This window comes from Eumetopias jubatus, unplaced genomic scaffold, assembly GCF_037043125.1.
Source record: "Eumetopias jubatus isolate StellerSeaLion01/CBP00866 unplaced genomic scaffold, mEumJub1_p1.0 scaffold_11, whole genome shotgun sequence".
NCBI classification, from domain to species: Eukaryota; Metazoa; Chordata; class Mammalia; order Carnivora; family Otariidae; genus Eumetopias; species Eumetopias jubatus.
The window spans coordinates 126,859,832-126,886,051 of record NW_028274817.1 but is presented as its reverse complement, the minus strand read 5'-3'; positions in this window follow the sequence as shown (position 1 = coordinate 126,886,051).

Sequence of the window (26,220 nt, the reverse complement as noted above, 5' to 3'; positions counted from 1 at the left end):
TAATAATAATTATGATGATATAAAAATACATATAATTTATATATAACATTTATAAAGAACATACATATATAATATATAAGTCATATAAAATTATATTGTATATAACAACTATATACTTTAAATTATATGTTTATATATAATTATATACAGCAACAATATAATTATATAAAATTGTATAAAATTATGGAATTAACATAGTTAATCATGGAATTATAATGAATAATAATATACTAGTTAATAAAAATTAACTGATAAGTAATTAACATATAAGCAATATATATTAACATATATAAGTAACTTAATATATAAAAATAAAATGAATAAATAAATAAGTATATTTTTCTTTTTCCCCAGAAGAGAGTCCTCCAGATAGATGTTCGCACACACGGGCGTGTTTATTCCTAGTGTTGGTCCCGCTAATCGGCACATGGTGCAGGGACACAGACAGCAGTCATCTGGTGGCGACTTGTGCCCGTGGCCAGGACACCCTGGGGTCACCCACGGGGCGCCCCAACGCTCTCATGTCCAGGCTCATTGCCCGTGGGGGGCGAGCCCCTCCGAGTGGAGCTGTTTCTGCTAACACACAAATTATCGTTTTCCTAAGACAACTGAGATGAAATTCAGGTGACAGGAAATTCACCGTAAGTGCACAATTCAGTGGCGCTGGGTCTGCTCACCGTGGTGTGCAAATACCATCCCTCTCCACTTCCAGAACGTGGTCATCGCCACCTCGTCTTTAAATATTACATTTATCTGTAAATACTGTTGATATTTAATAAGTATTGATAAAGTTCAAACAGCAGCATATTATGTTAAGTTTATGTGTAAATGCCTATCGGTGAAGCAGTCAGTCCCCGTCCCCCTTCCCAGCTCCTGGGGGACCACACGTTTGTTTTCTGTCTCTATAGATTTTCCTGTCCTGCACGTGTCATGTCTGTGGGATCCCACGTGATGTGGCCTCGTGTGCCTGTCTCTGTCCCAGATCCAACCTCCCAGATCCAACCACTGGGCAGCAGGTGTTAGAGCCTGGGTCCTTTCCGTGGCCGAGGAATATTCCCCCAGTGTGGATGCATCGTGTTCTGTTCTTCCACCCGTCCGTCCACGGACACTTGGGTTTAGGGGCTGTGGATCACGCTGCCGTGAACGTGTGTGTCCAAGTTCACACCCGATTTGAGAAACCCTTCTGTGGCCTTAAGCTATTGTAGCAACAATAGCAAGAAATCAGAATACGGGTTAAGGAGAGCCACCCTGCAATTCTGCGTAGGTTTGGGTAGCTCTGAGTTTCTAGGGGGAAATCAGCGTGTTTGCTGTAGGGACACAATGTGCACCCCAAACGGTGCCATTTGGCGTCGGCATGGCTTTGAGCTGGAAGCCACTGAGCCGAGACAGATGCAGAAAGACGCCTCCCGAAAGGGGGCCTCCCTTAGCCGACGCACAGCAGAAATTCTTGCAAAATGATCACGGCCACAAATCCCTCTCCTGGGGAAAGTTTTATGGCCACAGAGAGGGCAGAGAGCCGGTTCCCCAGATGGAGCAGCCCAAGGATGCACCTTACTCCACGGCTTCCCCCCATGTGTTTCCTTCCCTACACCTGGCCAGCCCCAGAAGCTGGAAACTCACCCTCCGTCACCTGCGTCTCTGCAAACGTCCTTTGTTACCACGCCTCACACCCAGGTGCCCACCATGGCTTCAAGAGACTGGTGGCCGAGCTCTGCCCTCGGGTGCGGGAGGCACGCTGGTCCCTCCCGTCTGTTTTCCTCCTGATCATCCTTCAGTGGGGCGCTCAGCCTCAACCCCCGGGTGAAGGAGGAAGGTTTTCTTGAGCTGTGTCCCTTTGGTGGGTCTGTGCTTTCCGCTCAGCACAGCTTGGTGTTCGGGAATGCTTCCAGTGGTCAGGAGTTATGTGAGGGGACGGAAAGCCCTGTGCTCTCCGTCTATGACGAGCAGCCCGGGCGTGGGCGTGGGGACCGTTCTGTCTGGGGGCTCCCCGTTGTCTTGCAGGGCTCATTGCACCCTCCTGAACACCCCAGTCCCGCCTTTCCTCACCGCCGTGTGCACGGATGCCGGTAAGCAGCTCACTGCAAAGGCAAAGAAGAGAGAGATGCCGGAAACTTAATCCAAACCATGTCCTTCAGACTCAGCACTGGGCCAGCGTCCCCACCAGGAAGATGTCGTCCCGACCGAGGGGCATGCCTACGGCCCCCGGCCCCCACCCTGTCCACACAGTGATTGGGCCTCGTTTGTGTGCAGGGCAAGGTGCAAACAAACCTCCGGGCGCTCCGTCTTGTGGCTCGCGGCCACCGCGTGATCCCGTGGTTTACTGAGTGATGCGGTACAGGCTTCGAGGTCTCCGAATGCCGGGGTGCATTTCTTAATGCAGAAGGTGTGCGGGGCGGAGGGGGGGGAACCAGAGGGGGAAGAAAAAAAAAGGCTTTTTAATGATAATACCTGAAAAGTGTTTTTCTCTAGAACCATACATCATTGTCAAGTGAGAAGATTAAACTTATTGTTTCTTTTTGAACCGGGAACTCAAGGTGAGTGGAAATGTCTTGAAATGCAAAACAGCCCCTCAGACAAAGTACAATGGGGATGCGTGCAGACAAGGCAAGTTTTCTTCCTGGTTCTTTTCTTTTCTTTTTTTTTTCCCCCTTCTTCTTTTTCCATTTTAAGTGATTTGGGGACCAAACTTCACAAACGACAAGACTCAAAGAACACTGTGCTTGGAGACATCTGTTGACATTGTGGATTTTATTTCCAGCTGGTAACGAAAATTATTTTGCTCTATAACTCGGCGCATTGTGATGTGCTGGGGGCGGGGAACACAATATACAGGATCATTTATTTAGAATAAAGCATGAAATCCAGGGAGCCCCCTGTCCTGCAGGGGGTTGGGGAGTCCCTGGCTCACAGAGGACCCATGGCAGGCGCGGGCGTGCCTCTGGTTGCAAACGCCAGCGAGAAATTCAGATGGGTTGTGGGGCAAGCACATGGGGGCCAAATGCCTGGGTTTTCATTTGTAACGGGATCTTGGGTCCGTCCGTCTCCCTTGTCCGTAGAGATAGTGTTGGTGACCTCAAGCTGCGTGTCAATCGCTGTGCGTGTGAGCGTGCACCATTCACAGCCATTGTGCATGGGTGCACATCTGTGTGCTAACGCACATGCACTGAGCATAGGGTGGGGCGTTCTCTGTCCACGCGTGACTCGGGGCACGTCTCTCTGAGATGGTGATGGGTGATTCACAGATGTGTTTACCTGGTGGGTTTTCCAAGGAAAATTTCACTTTTCTGGGGCAGGGGTGTCCAGGGGCGTGGACACCTCTGCTGGTGTGAGGCCTGCATCTCCGTGGCGTGACCAGCCCTTGTAAGCACCACTTCCGTGTGAAAGAAAGCGCATATGTCCGGGCTACTTTGGGGGCCTGGAGCCCACCAGGCTCGCGCGTGACGGGCGCTGGCTGTTTGTGTGTGTAGGGTTTTCCTGGTGCCCACTGGGGGAGGGATGATCTCCTTTTCCCCTGCGCACAGGCCAGTCTGTGGCCTCTCTCCGTCCCTCATTCCCTGGGGAGGGGGCCGCGCTTGGGGCTCTCCCTGCACGGTCGGGGGAGAAAAGAGCTCAAAGTTGGGGAAATGAGCAATGAGATTGAGAGAGGCCGGGAGAGGGTCCTGGCTGCCCACGGACGTCCCTCCTACTGGTGGAGAGGGTGGGAGGGCAGCACATCTTCTCCTCATAGATGGGGCACTTTGTCACTGCAGGGTGCAAACGCTCTCCAAAGCAGAAATAAAGTGCATTGCAGAGTTTCGGAGACCGAGTAATTGGTCATCTGCACCGGGGTGCCCGGGGCGCTGGGCACGGACGCTGGTGATGAGGGTGCAGACGTCGGAGCTGGTGACCGGGAGAGTGGGTCCTCGGGGACGCCCCCTGCACAGGAGCACGGATCTCTCCATCTGCCTCCAGCCTGTTCCCGTCTGGGTGCACAGTTTGGGGAGGAACGGGGACATTGGCCCACCAGTCAAATGTACCACTTATCGTTAGTAAAACAACGCACCATGTACAAGGCGCATCAATACTATCACGTGCAGTTCCAATGGCAGATTTTCGGCGGCTGCGTTCCAACAGCAGATTATCTCCACACGCAGGTGAGTTAGCGTCTATGCAACCGGACTCTGATTTGGGGGAATTTCGATCATTCCATGCATCCCCTGGAGTATGCAATTTTGACTGGTGAAATTTCTGGATCAGCTAGAGGGACTCGTAAATGGCCCGCTTTGCAGTGTTTCAGGTGGTTTTGCAGAAATACTACTTTATACTTAATTTATTACTTAAACCAACATGGCACAACGTTGCTGGGGAGGCACTGCGTGCGTCCAGTGTTGAAATTTATGTTCAAAGAAAAAAAATAACTCTGCAGATTTAACAGATTTAAAAGGCGTCCGTTGTTTTAATTTAATTTAGTTTTTAAAAATTAGTTTCCGAGGTAGAATTTGGTGATTCCTCAGTTGCATATCACACCCCGTGCTCATTCCATCACGTGCCGCCTTCATGCATTCTTCGATTTTTAGTGGCAAGCATTTATTTTTTTCCGTGTTTTATTTTGCCGTGTGTGATTTTCTCCTGCAGATGGGTTAGGGTGGTTGGTCATTTTCCAGTGTGTGTTTGGGGTGGGGGAGTATCTGTGTCTAGGACCACAAGCTTTGAATCCCAAACTACAACTCACTGGCTCTGTGACTCTGGGCAGTTTAATTAATTCCTCTAATTCTGTCTCCTAATCTGTAGCAAATCAACTAGGGATTTTGGGGTATTTAAACTAGATATTTTATGGAAAGTGTGCAGCATAAAAATTTTAATGCACACAAAGCATTTGATAAGTAGCTGTCATTCTTATTGATTTGTAAGAGCTTTTTACATATGAAGGACACAAGCCCTATATCATTAATATAGTTTACAAATACTGTCCAGCTTCTTTTAAGTTATTTAATATGGTTTGTAGTTTTTAGACATAAAGTGTTTTAAATTTACATGTAGCCAAATCAATCATTTTCTCCATATACTTTCTCCTACTGTTTGTATTTCGGGGAAGTCCTTGTCAATGGACACAATGAATATGTACATTTAATTCTATATTTTGTGATTTAATTTTTATACTTAGCACTTTAATATGCTTGGGATTAATTGTGGCTTTTGATTTGAGGTGGGGTCCCGATTCATTTTTTCCCCAATAATTCCCCAACACGACATGCCAAATAATTTTTTCCCCATGTTTCTCTGTTGGTTTTTAATAATTTTTTTTTATTAACTGTAGAGTGTTCAAACACACTTAGGTTGTTTTTTTTTTAAAGGCCTTTCTGTTTCTCCCATCTGTTAATTCTTATTGTCATTCCATACTGTCTTAATTATGATAGCCTTAAAATAAAATATGTTTTGCTCTTTGAATGGATAACTCTTTCAACATTGATCTGAGTTTACAAAAAAAAAAAAAAGCCTTCTTAGCTTTTCTTATAAATTTATTTTCCAGATGAGCTTTAGATTTATTTTGCCAAAGTTAAAACAAATGTGTCTGGATTTAATTGGAACCACATTGACCTGAAACACTAATTATTAACGAATCAACATCTTCATAGTATTTTGAGTCTGTTTTCGTGAAAACGGTACATCTTTCCGTGTATTTCTGTTGTCTGTCGCTGGTCTCTCAATACCATTTGGCTTTTTTCTCTCTGATGGGTCTTATGGGCTCCACACTTAGGTTGTTGAGTGTATTTATATGCATTTTATGTTTGTGCCGCTGTTGCACATAGAGTCGTGTTCTCTGATATTTCCTGATGAGCCACGGTTGCTACAGAGAAGGCTATTGGCTTTGGGGTATTTATTTTGTGTCAAACACTTCTGCCAGATTTGCTTGTGGTTCTAAACACTTTTATGATTCATTCTCTTGGGTTTTATTGGACGTCCACCATTACCATCTGGAAACAATGTGTTTTCTTCTTCCCATACGTTCCGAGAGCGTATTTCTGTCTCCCGTGGGATCGTGTGGATGACCTCCGTTGGGATGCTGCTCAGTGGCGGTTTTAGAATGTTACCATCAGATCTAACAAACGCCACCGCGACAGTCTTCATGGGGGTAAAATGGAGAGACTCTACGGAAAGATGGTGTGTCTATTTGTAACAGAAAACGAAGCAGCAGGATGCAGCACTGCTGATTATGCCTCCCAGTCTAAGCAGGGGTCTGAGCTGGTTCACAGGCTCTCCTGCTCCAGCACCATGAAGCCGCCATCAGGTGTTGGCTGCAGGGCTGCATTCACACCTGCCAGAGCTGGGGAGGTGGCCCCCAGGTCCCACCCGTGGCCGGCCCCCAGTTCGGCAGCTCACTTCTGCAAAGATAAGGGCAGGGCGGGCGGGAGGTCGTCCCTCAAGCTGCTCGGATGGTGGCTTGGGGGATGTCACAAGACTACGCGTGACACCACTTTACCTTTGCTGCGAGTGTCTACCTGCGCTGGGGCGGAAGGGAGGTTCTGTAATGCGTCTCCTGTGGATGCATCAGCACTGCACGGCAATGAGACTGGATGCTTCTCTTCCATGCTAGAAGCCACCTGCAGCAACCCCAGCATCTCAGTGATGGTGTCTCTGGTGGTCACGGGAATCCACCTGCAGCAACCCCAGCATCTCGGTGATGGTGTCTCTGGTGATCACGGGGATCCACCTGCAGCAACCCCAGCATCACAGTGATGGTGTCTCTGGTGGTCACGGGGATCCACCTGCAGCAACCCCAGCATCTCGGTGATGGCGTCTCTGGTGGTCACGGGGATCCACCTGCAGCCTCCCCAGCATCTCGGCGATGTGTCTCTGGTGATCACGGGGATCCACCTGCAGCAACCCCAGCATGATGGTGACGGTGTCTCTGGTGGTCACGGGGATCCACCTGCAGCCTCCCCAGCATCTCGGCGATGTGTCTCTGGTGATCACGGGGATCCACCTGCAGCAACCCCAGCATGATGGTGACGGTGTCTCTGGTGGTCACGGGAATCCACCTGCAGCATCCCTGGAATCATGGTGATGGTGTCTCTGGTGGTCATGGAAATCTACGTGCGGGATCCCCTGCATCACCATGACCATGTCTCTGGTGGTCACGGGGATCTAGCACGATGGTGATGATGTCATGCAGGCTTTGGAACCAGAACGGGATGCTTTCCCACGTGGGTCCAGCCCGGGGAGCACCTCCCTCTACAGCCTGTGCAGACACTCGTCTGCAGGAACACCTGTCAGTGACACCATGTTTGATGTTTCTTCTGGGCAACTTTGTTGCGATATTTCCCGGTGATTGACACATTTGGGTTTCTCCTCTCTCCCAGCCGACTACCGATAATTTACATTCGCATAAGGTGTTTGAACGAAACATTCATAAACACACAGCCATTGATTCTCTTTATTGCGGTCAGACTCTCTCCTCTGTCTGCTTCTATATTGTTTCTCGTTTCTGATGTTTGCGTTTGAGGGCAGATGGGACTTTTTAATTGCAATTACAAGCCCGAGTTTGGATTCCAGCTTCCAGCCTCCCTTCCCCCAGCCCAGCCCCTGCAACTTACAGAACGTCTCTAAAATCACTTTTTTTTTTTTCCTGTGCTGTCTCCTGGCTCCACGGGTGGGAGCAAGAATGCAGAGGAAACACTGGAAACCTGTGGACCACGGCTCCTCGTTGGGCCCACACAACGCCTCTGACGTCTTGACGTGGTTGCTCATGTATTGAATGTGGCCGATGTACCGAGAGAGCCCAGCACCTGGCTTCCCTAAGGGGTCTGGAACAGGTGCCGTCCTGTGCAGGCGTCGCTGCCGAGGGGCCTGGGCTTTGCAGACGGCACGTGAGATGCACTTAGCCGCTGTCCCCCCACGTGCCCAGAACCCCTCTCAGGTCAAGAGGGGCTCAGTCACGGGGCCCCCTGCCTGTTCCTGCTGGCTGTGGGGTCTGGGTTGCCGGGTGCAGAGAAATCACCCCTGTTGGATGCCCAGTGCCCAGCTCTCAATGACATTCCTGCAACATTAGCCGAAACACTCCCACACTGCCGAGTGGGTGCCCCCAGCAGGCACCAGACGCACCAACAGTGGGGCTGGGTTGGGTGCCGGCGAGCGCTCTGCGTGGAATCCTCCAGTGTCTGAGTGGCAGGAGGGCGTCCACCCCGAGCCGGCCTCCATGTGAGAGGAGTGTCTGGTATTGGTGTTGACAGCCACCGAGCGATGCCATCTGCGTGCAGGTGCTAACTGAGCCTACGGGACCCGGTGACCTGAATGCCCATCCACAGCTCTTTGGAAATTTCTTTAAATGGACAGTGTGATTTTGGAGAGTGGACAGGAAGCAAACAGAGGCCCTGGGCACTGCACACGGGCAGGGAGAGGAGAGGTGGGAGGAGGGACCGGCACATCCTTCTGCAAGCTGCACGGCAGCTAGGCCTCAAGCCCCAGGAGAGAGCATCCCTGCACGTTGGCTCCCCCATCCCCATGCAGCGCCTGGCGCGTGCGTTTGACAGACACACGGTTCGTCTTCGGGGAAGCGTTTTTCTGACACTGCAGCCTGCGGAGAGCACCGAATGAGGCGGAGAAGGAGGGTGTGTGGGACCTGCCGCCCAAGGTCCTGCGCAGAGGGCGGTGGCCTGTGGTTTGGGCCGCGGCCGGAGCATAGGTCTAGGGGCTGTCCCGTCCTGCAGATGGGGGCACAGGGTGGTTGCCTCTGGAGGGCACACGTCTTGCGTACAATCCCTGTCACCAAAGGAAGACATCACAAGGGGTGCATAGAGATGCCTTCAAGGCCTTCAGAAGAAGAGAGCACGGCAAGTTGGCGTTTCACATAATTAGTGATAATCGAGACACTGTCACCCATGCCTGATGCACAGGGGCAGGGAGAGGGGCGGGGAGATGGGGTTTCAGCAAGGGGAGCAGGAGAAGAGGCTCATCTCTCAGGGTGTGAAATACACAGAAGAAAAGGAAGATTGAAGGAAAGGGAAAAAGGGACAGCAAGGTGCTACACGTGTGCATGCATGTTCACACAGATGTGCACATCCTTGGTCATGTGTACACACGTGTAGATGCAGGGGTGTGCATGCACGCACAAGTGCACACAGCTGTGGTCACACACACGCCTATATTTACACACACACGCATCCCTCATGTACATGCACACACTCATTGTCATATGCACATACATACAGAAGCAGGGATGTGCACACATGCAAACACATACACAAACCTATAGTCACATGCACACACATGCATGCCTGCATGCACGTACACTCACTCATGGTCATATGTACACAGAGATGCATGCACACATGTATGGTTACATGCACACAAGCACACATGGGCACACCCCCATGGTCTTATGCACACACATGCAGATGCAGGAAACACATGAATGCACACATGTATGGTTACATGCACACACCGGCATACCCCCACGGTCATATGCACACACACGCAGATGCAGGAAACACATGAATGCACACATGTATGGTTGCATGCACACACGGGCACACTCCCACGGTCGTATGCACACACAGCCAGATGCAGGAAACACATGAATGCACACATGTAGGGTTACATGCACACACTGGCACACCCCCATGGTCGTATGCACACACACACAGATGCAAGAAACACATGAATGCACACATGTATGGTTACATGCACACACCAGTACACAGCCATGCAGATGCAGGAAACACATGAATACACACATGTATGGTTATATGCACACACGGGCACACCCCCATGGTCATATGCACACACGCAGATGCAGGAAACACATGAATACACACATGTATGGTTACATGCACACACGGGCACACCCCCACGGTCGTATGCACACACACGCAGATGCAGGAAACACATGAATGCACACATGTATGGTTACGTGCACACACCGGCACACTCCCATGGTCGTATGCACACACAGGCAGATGCTGGAATGTGCTCACATAGTCCACACACTTGCAAACATGGACGTAGGCAGACACACATAAACACGGTCACATACATATGCACCTGCGTGGGCATGCAGGCATCTATGCACATGGCTTCACACAGACACACACCCATTCTCACAGTCCCTCACACACACACACACCTGACATGTAAGCGTGCATGGACACACACCTGCACACAGCCACATGCAAACACACACATGTGTACACACACAGCCACATGTTTATACACACATGCATACCCCCACAAGAATGCACTTGCATGCACAAACACACGCGCATGGGCATGCCCTCACGTACTCACTCCCACACCGCACACACAGACATGGGCACAAAGTCACATGTGCACACTCACTTGTGTCTGCAGGCACACACATGCATTTGCACACAATGCCACACACACATGCATCCATGGGTACCCGCATGCATATATGCACACGCTCACAGACATTCCTGCATGCATGTGGACACACACGTGCACAAAGTTACACACACATGGACAAGCACATGCCGGTCATGCCCAGAGCCCAGATGGAGGCCTCTACCGGGCACCCACCACCCTCTCCATGAGTGTGACAATCTACCAATTCCCCTTATGCCTAAGGTTACCTTTGGGGTGCAAATGGGTGAGCCCCAGTGAGATTTCAGGGTTCTTCACTGCAAAAACCCAGAGAAGGCAAAAATGTGAAGACACATCTCCCTGTTGGTGTGCAGAGAGTGGGAGGCACATTACCAGGATCTGAGTGATTATTTCTAGCGTGGGTAAAAAGGAGCTGGGTGAAGTTGGTGGGGCCTCTCTGGCCCCATGAAGAGAGCATGCCCTCAGGTTCTCTCTGTCAAAGCTGGTGTTCCTGGGATGTGGGGGGAAGGGGATGGTAGTGGGGGCGTGTAGGCCATGCTGGGTCAGACAGTGGGTCAGCGCTCACCAGCTCTCAGCACTGGGGGAGCTCGCCCAATGTGGATGGTTCCCTGTATGATGCCACAATGCAGGATGGAAATAGCCAGTGGAGCGTCCTGTCTCATCCTGACTGTGGACGGGAGGCTGTGGCCCGGGGAAGGGGTGGGGGACCTCAGCGGGGAGCAGGGCTGGGATGGGGGTCTCTGGCTGACCACGCTGAGACCTTTGTCTTATTTCCCTGGGGCCGCTGGGGGCGGGGCTCAAAACGGGGAAGCAAAGGGGAAGCACACAGCAGCGGCAGGGGGTACTGCAGCAATGCAATGGTTTGGGGAGAGCCCACCTGAATGCACACAAGCATGCACAGAGATGCACACACACACGCACTCACCTTGCCACGCACAAGCACATCTATGAACACGCATGCACGTGAGTGCATACTAGCTCAAGACACACATAATCACCATGCACATGCATGCACACACTCACCTATGTGTGTACCCACATGCACCCCAACACAATACACTCACGCTGTCACACACACAAACATGCACACGTGGACATGCATGCTCAGGTCACACATAATCACCATGCACAATCATGCACATACTCACCCACGTGTGTACCCACATGCACCCCAACACAATACACTCTACACTGTCACACACACAAACGTGCACACGTGGACATGCGTGCTCAGGTCACACATAATCACCATGCACACACCCACGTGTGTACCCACATGCACCCCAACACAATACACTCACGCTGTCACACACACAAACATGCACACGTGGACATGCATGCTCAGGTCACACGTAATCACCATGCCCACACCCATGTGTGTACCCACATGCATCTCTGACATAATACACTGGTGCGATCACATACTCATCCTTCTGGAAGCTTCTGTCCTGGAGGATGCTCAGCCCTGACTGCTGGGCCCCCACCCCTCATCTTTCTGGAAACTTCTGTCTTGCCTTCCCATACAGGCTCTTCCTGCTCGTAATGCAGAGAGAGAAATATCCTTTTTTATAAAAGCTCCCCGTTCTGACAGCCCGTTCTCAATCCTAGTGCTTCTTACCTTGCAGGATGCAAGCTGGGGGACACTTCATACACTCTGGGGCAATCAAACATTCGGTAAAGTTTGCATCCTAAAGGTGGGTCCTTTCTCCTGGGGTACAAATTTCGTGGTACTATCATTTGAAGGGAAAAGTTGGGGTCCATCTGAGGACCCCATGAGGACCCACCTTAGAGGAACCCTGTGGAGTCTCTATATTCACATATATTAGGTTTTCAGCGATAGACGAACGTATTTTCAAGACAGAATGTCCACAGGGACGTGGGTCTCGTGGAATCGGAGGGAGGGGAGCTCATGGTATTTTCCCCACAGCAATGCATGCTTGGAAAATGCTGAGCCCGTTACTAGTTGGTCCACGTGGACATAGCAGCTTTTCAGGAAACCCCTCGGGGTGGGTGGGGGGCACTTGTGAAACCCTACAGCCGCTCTTGTAATGTTCACTCCAGTGATGGTTTTGTGGGGAAGAACTTGATGGCTGCGTGGGCTCATAGAGAACCCAAGAGCTGCCGTGTTAGGGCAGCGAGACCGTGAGGACCTCAAGCATTCCGGGTCTGGGCGGTGGCCGGGGCGGCGGGGAGGCTCGGAGCCGACGTGAGGGCCGTGGGTCGGGCTTGCGGGGCACGGACAACTCGACTTGGCCATTGCACGTTTTAAACACAAATCTCATGTGTGGGAACGCTCTGTGCCCTGTATTGCGCCCTCTACCTATTTATTCATTTACTGTGAAGGATCATTAAGTGGACATTAGCGCCGAAGGCAAACGTGCAATTAAAATTCAGGCCGTTTTGTGGGACGCAAGACGCCAGCGCTCCCCTTCCCCCACCGGTGCCCCCTCTTTGCTTTCTTTCTTTCTTTCTTTCTTTTTTTTTTCCGTCCCCCTTCCCCATCATCATACAAATCCTCTGATAGGAAGTTCGGGCTTTTCCGAGGCAGAGCCTTTGTAAGAATCAGCCATCTGGCTCACTTAAACGTGAGAGATTACACTGATATACAGTAAGAAGGCTGCCCATTCAGTTGCTAATGCCCTGCACCACAGCTCCATGGGTGGATGGATGAGCTCCAGGGATGCCTGAGTCTTTGCAGGGCCGGGTCATTAAAAGGCCCCCTCCCAGAGATGGGACGGGAGCAGGAGAGACAGGGGCAGGCGGCGTGAGGAGGGAGAGAGGGGCTGGCTGATGTTCCGCGTCCGTCCACGGGGCCACTCTGCCTTATTTCACGGGGACCAATGACAGTCTGCCGGCCGGAGACACAGAGGCCGGCACCCTTCCCTCGGCGTGTCCACCCTCGAGTGGCAGGGACATCTCGACACTGACTCTTGTACCCGATGAAAGGTGGGTGCTCAGGGGACACAGCCGACGTGTGGTTAAAAGCCGTGTTTTTCTCCCAAACGTGAAGGCTTCCCTGACTCTTGCATAGCGTGCAGGGAGCAAAACCCAGCTTCCGGCCGCTGGTTTATTCCGAGCGTCTCCATTCGACCTTGGCCGGCTTATTATTCTTCCTGAGACAATAAATAGACCGCCCGGTGGGTGCAAAACACTTTGCCATTGTTGGCTTGGCCTGTGTGTCCGGAGGGGACAAACTGCAGCTCGAGCTTCACCCTGGGTGGTAGGGTATATAAACGGTCCGGACAATAGCTAATCAGGTATATCAACAGTTCCACCTACGTGAACCCGCACGTGTTTATTATCCCTGTCCCCGCAGAGATGCCCGGTCCCCACCGTCTTTGTATGGCTCCTTTATGCTGCTCCCCGTTTCCATCTGAATCTAATCAAGGGCCAAGCTCCTCCACGGAGACATGTCCTCACTCCCGGGACCCGACTTCTCAAATATCCAAATGCGGGGAGATAAGACTTCCGTGTCTGTGCGCCGGTCGAGTCCTCTGCTCAAACAAGTACATACGTGGCCCTATTTGGGGTTCCCGGGTCATTGCAAACTTTCGGTCAGAGATGCGAACGTCCTGATCTGCCCTTTTGCCCTGTGGTTTTCAGAAATACGTATTTCCTCCTCCCCCTGTCCCTGAGGCAGTGTTCCAGCATTTCAGTGCACACCATTCGTGTCTGCTGGTTTGTGTGTAAATAAAGTTTTATTGGCACAAAGCCATGCTCATTCTTTCACGGATGGTCTCGCCATTTTTTTTTTTTTTTTAATAATTTGTTTCGAGGACTGGCTTCCAGGTAGGGGTGTAGAGAAGAGACTCTTCCCGTTAGGGTGGACGTGCCTGTGTGTCTTTCTAAGAGGGCTCTTGACGCACACTCTCACATCCACAATGTTGAAACACGGCCTCGCGAGCCTGGCCTGGCCCCAGGTCTGCTCCTCACGGCTACTCTGGCTCTCCCCCCAAACGGGTTTTGCACCAAAAGCTCTTGGAAGAACATCTCCACTCCAACAATGGTTGCATTTTTTGCTCTCATCTTGTTTTGCAAGGTGGCCTGATGGTTTAATTTGGGGGCTCACTTATCCATGGACCTAAGACATGGGCTGAGCAAATGTACACACAAAGACAGTGTCTCTCCTTCTCACCTTCTGGGGAGGTTCCCGGGCCTGTGTCATGTTTTTCCGACCACCCCGTGGGCACTGACCACCTGGCTGTGCTGAGTGATGGTGGGGTGTGGTGTCTCTCTTTTACATCAGAGAAGAGCAAGTCTTCATTTCCCTGTCAGAAATAAGCAGACTGAGTGAATTCACCCTTTTTTTTTTTTTTGGTCTGAGCTAAGACACACACACAATAAGCACTATTATTCAGCCCTCAAGACCAACACAGTCCCACTCTTTGCAAGAACACGGATGGACCTTGAGGGCATGACGCTGCGTGCATGCAATGTGTCAGACAAAGACACGTTGTGCACACTTGCACTGGTACGTGGAATCTAAAATACTCGGACTCACAAAAAAAAAAATAAATTTGATTAAATTAAATGCTTAGAGTTGCAAACGCAGAAAGCAGAACGTAGTTTCCAGGGGCTGGGGGTTGGGAGATGTGGAGTATTGTGCAAGGGCACAAACTTTCTGCTACAAGATGAGTGAGTTCTAGGGGATTGAACATACAGCATGGTGACTGCAGGTACAAATCCCGTATTATCTACTTGAAATTTGCTAACACGGTAGATATTAAATGTTCTCACCCCACGCACAAAATAGTGATGATGTGACCTGATGGGTGTGTTAATTAGCTCGATCGTGCCGATCATTTCACAGTGTGAGCAATAGGTCAAATCACGACATTCTTACACCTCAAACACATACAATGTTTATATGTCCCTTATACCTCAAAAAAGATGGAAAAAATTGGGAAAATGCCACCGAGAGATGGGACCTGAGCTGGTGTCACAATGGTCAGTGAGGAGGGAAGTAACATGTGTGTACATTTAATAAGGATTGTGGCCACATGGCACGGGCCTCATCCTCCTATGAGCACAGATTTCAGCCTCCTGTGACCAGAGTCTTCCCTCCGGCAGGTGCATATGGGTTATCTGGCTTGTAGGCGCTTGGCGGCAGCCACCTGGTAGACCTGCCCACTGTCTGCCAGTGTTCTGTAGGTTTTAGGGACATGGAGAGGTCAGTCCATTTCCTCGCTACATGGAACTGGTCAACCAGCAAGGGTGCGTGAGCCTGGACTGGGCTCAATGGATCAACCCTCTCTGAGCGTGGCCACCCCCAGAAAACCGTCACTTGGCATGTTCCCATGAGGACAACAGGTGAATGGTTGGTTTTGCTGAGTTAATTTCATAAAGTCATCACTAAGGGCGACAAGGACGGTCCCGGCACAGGAACAGCATAACCAAGCAGATGGGCGTCAACCCGGGTGGTTCTCAAGCTCTGGGACCCCATGTGCATCTCCTGGCACATCTGAGCTCAGTTTCTTCTTCACTGTGATGGGGCCATAATTCCTGCCTCACCTGTGGCACAGACAGATGATAAAGACTGTGTACAGGTGGAATGTACTTGGGAATGTTTTGTAAAAACATCCAAAAGGAAGTTGAAATGCAGTAGACCGAGCCAAGTGGGAAGAGTCAACCAGCAAATGTGCGCTGAGTATCTGTGATAGGCTTCATAACAGGAATTAGGGAAGAAAACAAAGACCCAACGACATGGGTCATTGGGGAACACAGGCTAGGTGTCTACGCAGAAACTATAAAATGTGGGGAAGCAACAGATCCATTTATTTGAATAAGTTTAGATTTAACACACTCGGAGCAGAGACACCAACTCTAGTTGGGGAAGAGTGTTCCTGCTGAGCCTGAGGACACCATGAGCTTTAGAAGGGTGGAAGGCGGTGGGCGGGTCTTCTAGCTGTCGGCGGAGGGCACAGAATCCGACCCCGCTGACGGAGAGTGTGGGAGACCTGCTGGGCCCCCAGCGCTACAGCTGTTACTGCACAGGGTGGGGAAATCCAGCAGCAGACACCGAACCCCAAATTTGGGGAGGCCCGTGATGGCAGACGCCACTGTCTGACTGCCATGCTGTGTGTGCAAAAGCGTCACCTTAACACATCGTTATTACTGAGCCATCAATCGATATGCTTCTCCACGAGGAAGTCAGTGTAGAGGCCTGTCTGTTACAGAGGCACACACTGACTGAGACCCAGCTAGCTGGACGAGGTGGGCCAGTTTGCTTGGGCGGCCATAATATAGGACCACAGACATTTACTGTCCATCAGTCCTGGAGGCTGGAAGTCTAAGATCCAGGCACAGGTCCCCTTGGGGGTCGGGTCAGCACCTGACTCTGGGGGGACAGACATCAGTCTGCAGGGGAAGTCTGAGATCCAGGCGTGGGTCCCCTTGGGGGTGGGGGTCAGCACCTGACTCTGGGGGGGACAGACATGGGTCTACAGCAGGAGGTCTGATGGATGATGGTGCATGTGCAGGGGCTCAGGGTCTCAAATCACAGGGGGTCCCACCTCCCCGACCTGGTGTCACTCCCCACCACATCTCATGTATGGGTTACCTGGTGTCTGCTCCCCATGCCCACCCACCCAGCAACCCTGCCACCTCCACCCAGCGGCCCCGACAGTGGACTGGGCTGCAGTGACCGGACCCCACATGCCGAGGGACGCACGCCCCAGCCCAGACCCATTGACCCGGAATCGTCCCTGGGGCCGGATCTCCAGGTGGTTTGTGAATGAGTCCGAGTTTGGGATGTGCACATCCTGAGCCACAGTCACCCTCTGCGAATTTCCAATCTTTGGGGCACACGCCGGCTGTGGGTGGTGGGAGACGTTCAGGGTCTGGCTGTCTGGGTGGAAAATTCCGTCATCTGTGCTTTCGCCAATTTCCGTGGTGTAAACGTTCCCACCACGTCTGATTGCTCAGCTGCTGGTCCAAGCGTGGAGGTGGGAGGGGCTGTGAGTGCTCTAGCGCATTGTCTGTTACCCGGCCGCAGCTTCGCCGGGGTCAGACCGTCTGTCGCAAGCGGGGATCCCACGCTGGTGGAAGGGGGATCACCGCGGGATCACCTGGACAGATGCGGCCTCGGTTTGCATTCCACCCGTGTGCACTGTTTCCGGACAACGCCGGACGTTCCTACAAGGTCCTGCCCTGCAACCTGAGGACGTGTCCGCAGCTGGAGTGGCGAACGCAAGTGGTTCTCGGCCACTACGTGGGCAGCCTGGTCAATCACGGAGCCTCCGAAGTTGCCCCAAAACAGCCGTTGAGGTTCCCTGCACCCCAGGTGTTGAACCAGACCCCGGGGTCTCGGGCATAAACACGTCCTGATCCGGTCCTCTGGGACCTGCGGGCAGGGAGCAGTCTTTCCAGCCCCCACCCGCCCCACTAAGTGTCTGACAGAGGGAGAATCTCATTATCTTAACAACTGTAAATCCCAATTATTTCTCAGCCAGTAAATCCGCCCTAAAATATGCATGCTTAAAAATAATTAAAACAACAAACACACAAACAAACAAACAAACCCAGAGAGCCTCCGAGAGTGTGCGTATAATTTAGACCCCCGGATCCAGCCCCTGAGGATCTGTGCTATCATGGGCATGTCTAGGCTCTCCGTCGCTCAGATGCTCCTTTCAGGAAATTTTTCCATGTCCCCGTCTCGGCAAGCTGGTAAACCGCTTCTGACCCCAGCTTGACATACGGCAGAGCCGTTCAAACGGGACCCGTGTGCAAGGCGAGGAGGCGCTCGGTGGCTAATGAAGGTGTATGCCTGGTGCGGTGCGGCCGGCTCTGAACGCGGAGCCCACGGACGAGGCCGGGCGGGCCTGAGCCTTCGGGCCCGGCATGCAAGTTTGCGTGTGTCTGTGCCTTTGATCTCCGCGCGCCGGAGCCTGACGGGAGAGAGGCTGTGTTCTCAGACCTCGGGGGTCACTGAAGTTGGATCGAGCTCATTGTCCACGCGGGGCTGGCTTAACTTTCTGATGATTTTTTCTCATGTCACCCTGAGCTTTTTTTTTTTTTTTTTTTTTTTGCAGCAAGGGAAATGTAAATGAGTGGGCATTTTAACAAGGCAGGCCCTCCGGAGGTGAGCCTCGTGGATCTAATCTGCGGGCTCCGGGGGAACGTCGTGCACGGGAACGCGGGCGCTCTGTTTCATCCTGCCGCGCCGTTCAGGAAACAAGTTGCTTAATGAGACAAGATCAGTGCTGCTGGTGACATCAGCCGCCGTGTGCGCGTGTGCATGTGGCCTTGCCCTCTGGCGCCGTCCCGCCCAGAATAAATACATAACCGTGGGCTGGCTCCCCCCCAACCCCTCATCGTGGCCTCCCGCCTCCCGGCTCCAAGGGGACCCGGTGGCCGCCGCGCTGGGCACTTAGCTGTGAGCGCGGCCAGGTGTTTGAAGCCGGTTAGATTCCTCCCGAACTCGGGGGCCGTGTCACGTTTCCCCGGAACACGGTAAATCACCATCCGAGAGGGTGGGACTACGGCGCGGGCAGGACATACCTAAAAGGATCAATCGCGCGGAAAGTTTGGCCCGTGTGTTTCTTGGGCTGGCCCCTTCCTGCGGATCAAAGTTCTCCGTTTCGGCTCTCATTAAGAGGAGCTCATGTGGGATTCGACGCCTTCTGGCTCGGAACGGGGTCTCCAAGGGTGCTGCCGACATATCCCCAAGATTTAAATAATTAATATGACACCTTAGCTCCGAATGGGACCATTAAGGAGAAAAGGGAGAGAAAAACAAGGAGCCGGCAGGCCCGTTTCCGACAATGCCCTGGCCGGTCCTTGTGGGGGAGACGTGGGGGGCTCTTTGTCATGCTAAGGGACCGCTTTTTTGGCACTGGGTCACTGGGCAGGGCCCGCCCCCAACCCCCGCCGCGGAAGGAGGCCGGGAGGAAGCCCAGGCTGTGTGCAGAAGCTGGAGGAGGATGGTCCGTTTAATGGTGTTTAATCCTCTTAATCCGGGCGAGAATGGCAGTGCCCCCCCCCCGCGCCCCGCCGGCCGGTGCAGAGCTGGTCCCCAGAGCTGCCTGCAGCTGAGCAGGGCCTCTGAGAAATGGGCGGCGGCCGCGCTTTGGGTGAGCCTGGCATTCTCTTTCTCTGTGGCCTCCCGGGAGCCGTCCGACCCGGCGCGGCGCAGAGCGGAATGGAGATCAGCTGCAAATCCCGCGTGCGGGCAGCGGCCGGAGGGGGCCCTGAGGTCAGGCCTCGGAGGTACGGACCTGGCCCCTCGCGGGCCCCGCGTCCCCCGGTGGCCCTGAGCCAGGCGTCTCTGTGCTGCTGATGAAATCCTCGGTTCAGCCTGGACGCAGATTAGTTTTAGGGTGTCGACTTGGCTGTATCGGAGCGTCCTCGCTCAGCCTGTTACGACTTCATAAAGCCGGGTTGCTCACGTCCCCGCGCGCCCGCGGACACAGGAAGAATCCAGGGCGCTGATTTGATAACTCAGCAGAAAACAGGACCCTGAGTAAAGAGGTCGGGGCAAGCCGCAGCCCTGTGCACGCTACCCGTGGGCACGGTGGGGCCGGCGGCAACCCGGTGGGGCCTCCCGGTGGAGGTGAGGAGCCCTGCAAGGGTGGGGTGCACAGCCGGGTCGTGTGTGAACACGCGTGCCCTGGGAAGGAGAGAAGACATAGACGTGCGGACGCAGGAGGTTGGCTGGGAAGATGGTGGGTGCTGGTGCGTGGCCGGCCACGGGAGCCTGTGATGAAGGACCATGTGTGTGGGGCTGCGTGGGGCCGCATGGGGCCGTGCAGAGTAAGACAGGATCTGCCACCCTGGGCACAGAATAGTCACAAGGTCACAGAGGGCACGCCGATGTGGCTGAGGTCAGCCTTGGGGTGTTACCTGGGGTAGGTGTGTGAGTACACACAAACACCACAGAGTGAGCACACAACAGTGGCCACACACAGAACACACACATGCAACACACAACGCTAAACCCAACACTAAACATACAGACCGTGTATACACAGCACAAACAGTCCGTCCAATTCTAAACATACACACACAACACACGCAATGCTGAAAACACACATACAACACGCACAGCACATGCAATGCTGAAAACACTCACACAAAACACGCAACACTAGACACACAGACCATGTATACACACAACACAAACAATCCGTCCAGTTCTAAACATACACACACAACACACGCAACACAGACAATACATACAATTCTAAACACACACACACAAGACACGCGATGCTAAACGCACAGACACACCACACGCACAACACACACATAATACATATAATGCTAAACACACACACACCACACAGCTTACCCAACACTCCACACAGTGCACACACGACACTCAACGTGCTCCACATACTCACACCGCGCACAGCACGCTAAGACCCCGCATATCCACACCACACACACAGCGGAAAACACACATATCACACACACAACACAGGCACAACAGGGTGCGTTGGGACCAAGCACTTCCATCGGAGGCTGGTCTGTGTGGCACAGGGTCCCCTCGCCCGGGTCCACACTCCGTGCGCGCTGGGCCTCGGCGGACGCCCGCGCGGGGACCGTGTGACTGAGTGCGTGTTGTTGTCACAGGATGCGGATGGCAGGAAGACCATGGGCCTGGGGTCTGTGCAGCTTGGGGAGGGGACGCGCCGCACAGCGGGAGCTACGGGTGGAATCCGGCACTGGGCTCGGTCCTGGGAGACCCGTGGCCATGATGACAGCCATGATCACACACGGTCTGCTCATAGCAGTTTGGAGATGCATCTACGGCTCTCTGCACGGCTGCTCAGGGAGGGCGGCGAGGACCCTGGGCGGGGGGGCAGACACAGCGAGGGAGGCCGGCAAGGACCCTGGGCCTGGGGGCAGACAGAGGATGGCTTCTGGCGGGTGAGGCCTGATCCCCAGGGGCTGTGATGCACTCCCCAGCTCAGCTCAGAAGAGGCGGGTCTGGGACCCTGGGCACCCGGGTGCTTGCTCTGGGCATGTGGGTGCTGGGTGCTCAGTCCACTCGCCCTCACGGTGTCCCGGATGTCACGGCGGCTTGAGGATGTGCACACGGCTGACGCTGGCAGCCTGCATGCTTAGAAATTCACCAACCAGGTTCTCACCCCATGTTGCACGTCTAGACCGTGGGACTCTCCCCTTGGGCATCCCTAGTGGGACCCTCCTGGCACCGCAGGATCCCCACGAGGACGCGTTCCTAGCAGGAACACAACGCGCCGTGGGAGAGTCCCAGATCTAACCTGGAGTCCCCTGGACGCCGGGGCAAGAGGAGCGAGGTAGGAACCGTACCCAGGATGTGTTGGTTGTGCACAGCATGGGGGACATGTGGGGATGTGAGGGGAACGGGGGAGCCTGCCGTCGTATGCACGTGTCCCCCCCACACCGGGCACGAGAGACGCAGTCGTGTGGGGGAACTGGGTCCTGACGGGCCCCTGACCGCCACCTGCGTCTGCTTTGTCCTATGGCCACTACCTGGCTGGCCGTGGCCGGCTTCCCAGCACAGGGAAGGACGGCACTGTGAGCCCCCCAGAGCAGGGGCACCTGACCCTCCCCTGAGGCTCATGGCCTCCCTCCCCCACCCAGACATTGCTGGTTGTCATCGGAACGTCACTCGGCCGCACCCGCCCCTCTCCGTGCACACCTCCACTCACAGGCCTCCTGAGGCTCAGGGAAGGACTAAGCATGGAGCGTCCGGCCCCATCTTCCTCCCTTTGGTCTGTGCTCCCCACGGCACGCACACAAACCCGCTCCACACACACACAAACCCGCTCCCTGCTCAAACCCTTTCGTGAGCTTTCTCTCATTGCCAGGGTGAGTCTGCGCCTCACGGACTTGACAGCAATAGGTGTCCTGGCTACTGCTTAGCATCTCATGCCCCCTCCGTGCCGGACAGAATAATGTCCCCAGACATGTGCACATCCCGATCCCCGTGTGCCGGACAGAATAAGGTCCCCAAAGACGCTCACATCCTGACCCCATGTGGTGGACAGAATAGTGTCCCCCCAGTAATGTCCATGCCCTGGTCCCCAGAACGTATGATATGTTACCCGACAGAGCAAAAGGGAGTTTGCAGGTGGGATTCAGTTAAGGGTCTTGACTTGGAGAGATCCTTCTGGATCATCCCGCTGGGCCCTAAGTGCAATCACAAGGGTCCTTATAAAGAACTGCAGGTGGAAATTCTACTATAGCAAAATCACCGAGAAAATAAAAAGGCATAAAAATTTGAACAGCACGGTACTAAATAGAGCAGAAAAACACACTTGTTGCAACATGGGCTGGAACGGGAAGACCGGCTCCGCTGGGAACATGCACGTCTGCTCACGAGGGCTCATCTTTGCTCTGAGCACACTCAGGAGTGCCAACAAAAGCACCGTGAGTATCGATTTGGGGGTGACCCACACATTCTGGCGAGGAGGCAGACTGCCAAGGGCAGATGCTGCCGATAACAAGGGTGCACGGCAGCTCTGAAGACCCGGAAGCCCAGGAGTGTGCCGTTGTGCGCAGGAGTCTCTGCAGTCACGTCCCCAGGGGGATGGGAACGTGCGCCTGAGTGTGAGTTTGCAGTGAGTGGGAATGTGCTTGGGGTGGATCGGCTCAGAGTAAAGCTGTGGGTGCGTGTCTGCCCTCTGTCGGGGTCTTGGGAGCTGCAGGTGCTGCATGCGGGGAGCCGTGGGTCCCCCCGTGGACGAGGCAGTTTTGCCCAACAGGGGCAAGCTTGCTGACCCCCTGCTGCTTTTTTAAAAAAAAGATGTTAATTATTTATTTGAGAAAGAGGGAGAGCATGAGCAGGGGAAGGGGCAGAAGGAGAGGGAGAAGCAGACTCCCCGCGGAGCAGAAAGCCCAACATGGGGCTCGATCACGGGACTCCAGGATCGTGACCGGAGCCAAAAACAGACGCTTCACCGACTGAGCCACCCAGGCGCCCCGAGCCCTCTGGCTTCTCTACCTCAAACATCTTCCCAGGCTTGACTGAACGCCCTCAGTCTGGAAAATATCCACGCAACACGCCTCACCGCCAACTGCGCTGGTTTTGGAAGGGAGGGGGCAGCTGGGAGCATGTGTGATGCAGACATGGGGAGTAGGGTGTGGGGCTTCCATCTGTCAGAAGACAGAGAACCACCTGAACACAGGCTGGACTGCTCACTATTGGCTGCTGGGGTCGGGACACCGAAAATTAAGGGCCAGTTAAGGGCCTGGTGCTCTCTGCTCTTTTCGTAGTCAGGTTTCCCAGTGGTGCACACACAGGCCCCTCTGGGGCCGGGACGATGCAGGGGTGCGTATGACGAGGTCCGTGGGGAGACGGGCCCGTGGCAGTGGGCTCTTGCTCCTACCTGCTGTCTTCGTGTAGCCTGGAAGCTAAGCATGCATTTTACGTGTCTGAGTGGTTGAAAAAAAAGTAGGGTGATTTGTTCACGACAAGTAAAAATGGTATGAAATTCAAAGTTCTGCATGCATAAAGTTTTATTGGAATGCGGCGAATCCCACCTGGAGTTATTCGGGGCAGGAACTTTCCACCCAGTTGCTGATGGCAAAATGCAGATGCCACCGTAAGGCGTTGTCGGAGGCCACGTTGGCCCCTAGAAAGAAGCCATCTGTTGACATTGGCCAAAAGGTTAGCTGTCGGCTGGTTTGCAAAACCCAAAGGCAAACACAAATTAAAGAAACAATCTCACAAGGCCGATGTCAAGATCGAAAAGAAAGACAGGTGCTCTCAAGTGATAAAAATGCACCCTGTTGACCAAAAAGAATGAAAGTTGTTTGTAAGAGAGAAACGGAGAGAAAGCCACGTGCTCTGTCTGCAGGCGAGGCAAATGGTGGCCAGGCGGGTCTCCGACTGCCCAAGTGAGCTGACGGGACAATTTCTTTGCATTAACGTCAGTGGGACGAGCCCCCACGTCCACCCAGGACACGTGTTCTGAGAGAGAGTTGGCGGGATAGCCAGTGACTTCCCGCAGACCTTGGACACGTCTTTTCCTGACTTGATTGGCGACGTAGCAGGACGCAGTGCTTTGGGGAGAAGGACACTCTGAGCACAGCGTCGTCCCATCACAGGGGGACACTGGGCTGAGGGCTGGGGCTTGTGGGGTCTTTGGGGTCAGGAAGGACTGTAAGTCAAGACTGGAGGGAGGGAAACAGAGGCAGAGCCTCACTCACACCTGAGCACAGGTGTGTGGCTGGGCCGGGTGGGTGGGATGCCTTTCTCTCTCCTGCCCTCTGCCTCCCCCTGGAGCCTCCTGCTGGGTGAACATGGCCATGAGCCCATGGGCAGGGGCACCCATCGTTATAGGCAGTGTAGACCAGCTTGTGGGGAGACAGGAGTGGCAGGTGGGGAAGGCAAGGCGTGGGTTTCAGGGGCGAGCGAGGTGTGACTGGCATATGTTGTCTTTCTGCAAACAGAGGCCGGATCTCCTCCTTGACACTGGGGCGTGACTCTAGATCAGGGCATTGGCTGCAGAACCAGGGATGGGCTCCCTCTGCCTAGGGCTCAGTCACCCCTCTGTGTCTCCTCCCCTGCAGCCATCAGGCTTGGGCCACTGGACCTCAGAAGTGGACGGACATCCCATAAAATTCCCATGTTCCCTTTGGAGGAGCCTTGGGGGGTGCAAAAAGGCTCCCTCCCGGAAGGATGGTGGCCTCCGGAAGCTCCATGGGGACAGCTTGGGGTCTGGGAGTGTGTGCCCCGGCTTTGGGATTCCTGGAGAAATGCAGGGTGCAGGCAGCAAAGTCCCAGAACAGGAGAGATGAGCTGTGCCCCGTGCTTATGCATTGCCACGCCCGTGCATCAGTTGCACGTGAGCAGCGGTGTTCCTGCCCCTCCACTCTTCCAACGTCTCAAACAACAGGTGAGAAGGAACAGGAAGTGGTGTCCCCTTCACCTGAGCCCCGAGTCCCCGGTGCCCACCAGCACAGACGTAGCCACGGGAGCGCTGGTCACTCAATAGTTAGCAACTCGAGACTCACGCTGGACAGGATTAATTATGCGGCTCAATTGTGCTGAATATCAGAAAAGCATATCATTAAATTATCCTGGTGTTACCTTTCCCTGGCATTCCTTCGCTGCCTGAAATTGCGTTTTATTCCAATTATAGATTTTTATGGAGAAATTGTTTGATGATATAATAGTATTTGCCTCTTCTCTTCCTCGGAGTGCGATTATGAATGTTTAATAAGACACCAAAGTTGGAGAGGCATTATGAGCTTCTCCAAAGAGAGGTGGCCCATAAATTAATCATAGGGATAAATTATGCAATGTTTTGTGTAAAAAGGAAAAAGAAATCAATTGGTGTACTTTCGATGACCACCAATCTGTTTTATATTCTGGGTTTTCGAGTTAATTAATGAAGTTACACCCTGTATTAAAAAAACAAACATGTCAGCTTTTTTTAATTTTTATTTTCAGGGCAGGAAAATCGCAGGGTTCCCGCGGGACTGCATTCCACGAAGTGTTCTGATGGAAACATGGCATTTGTAAATGAGGCGCAGAGTTGGTGGCCGTTTCAAGTGCGTGAGGTGCCCGGACAGGTAGACGCCACAGAGCGCCGGGAAAGGCTGCAAAACACATGTTATGTGGGTTCCAGGTGGAGAGCAGTAGAGACGTGTGTGCCCCCAAGAGCATCCACGAGTGAGGGGCTGCCATTCCCCCGATTTCCTCCCCCAGCCCCATGTCCGCCCTGCACTTGGGGAGGAAGGGAGGAGAGCAGAAAGCAGCCCCCAAGCTTGCCTTACTCACCACAGCACATTGGGATGCCCAAGACATGAGCTGTGTGTTCAGCTGCCCTGTTTTGCTGGAAGCATCAGGAACTCTTTGTCACCACACTTTGGGGGTGGGCGGGTGATGCACCCCATCTGCCACCGCCAGTTGTAAGCACCCACTTCCTTTGTCATTCTGCATCTACCCGTTCCTGCCTTTGAACG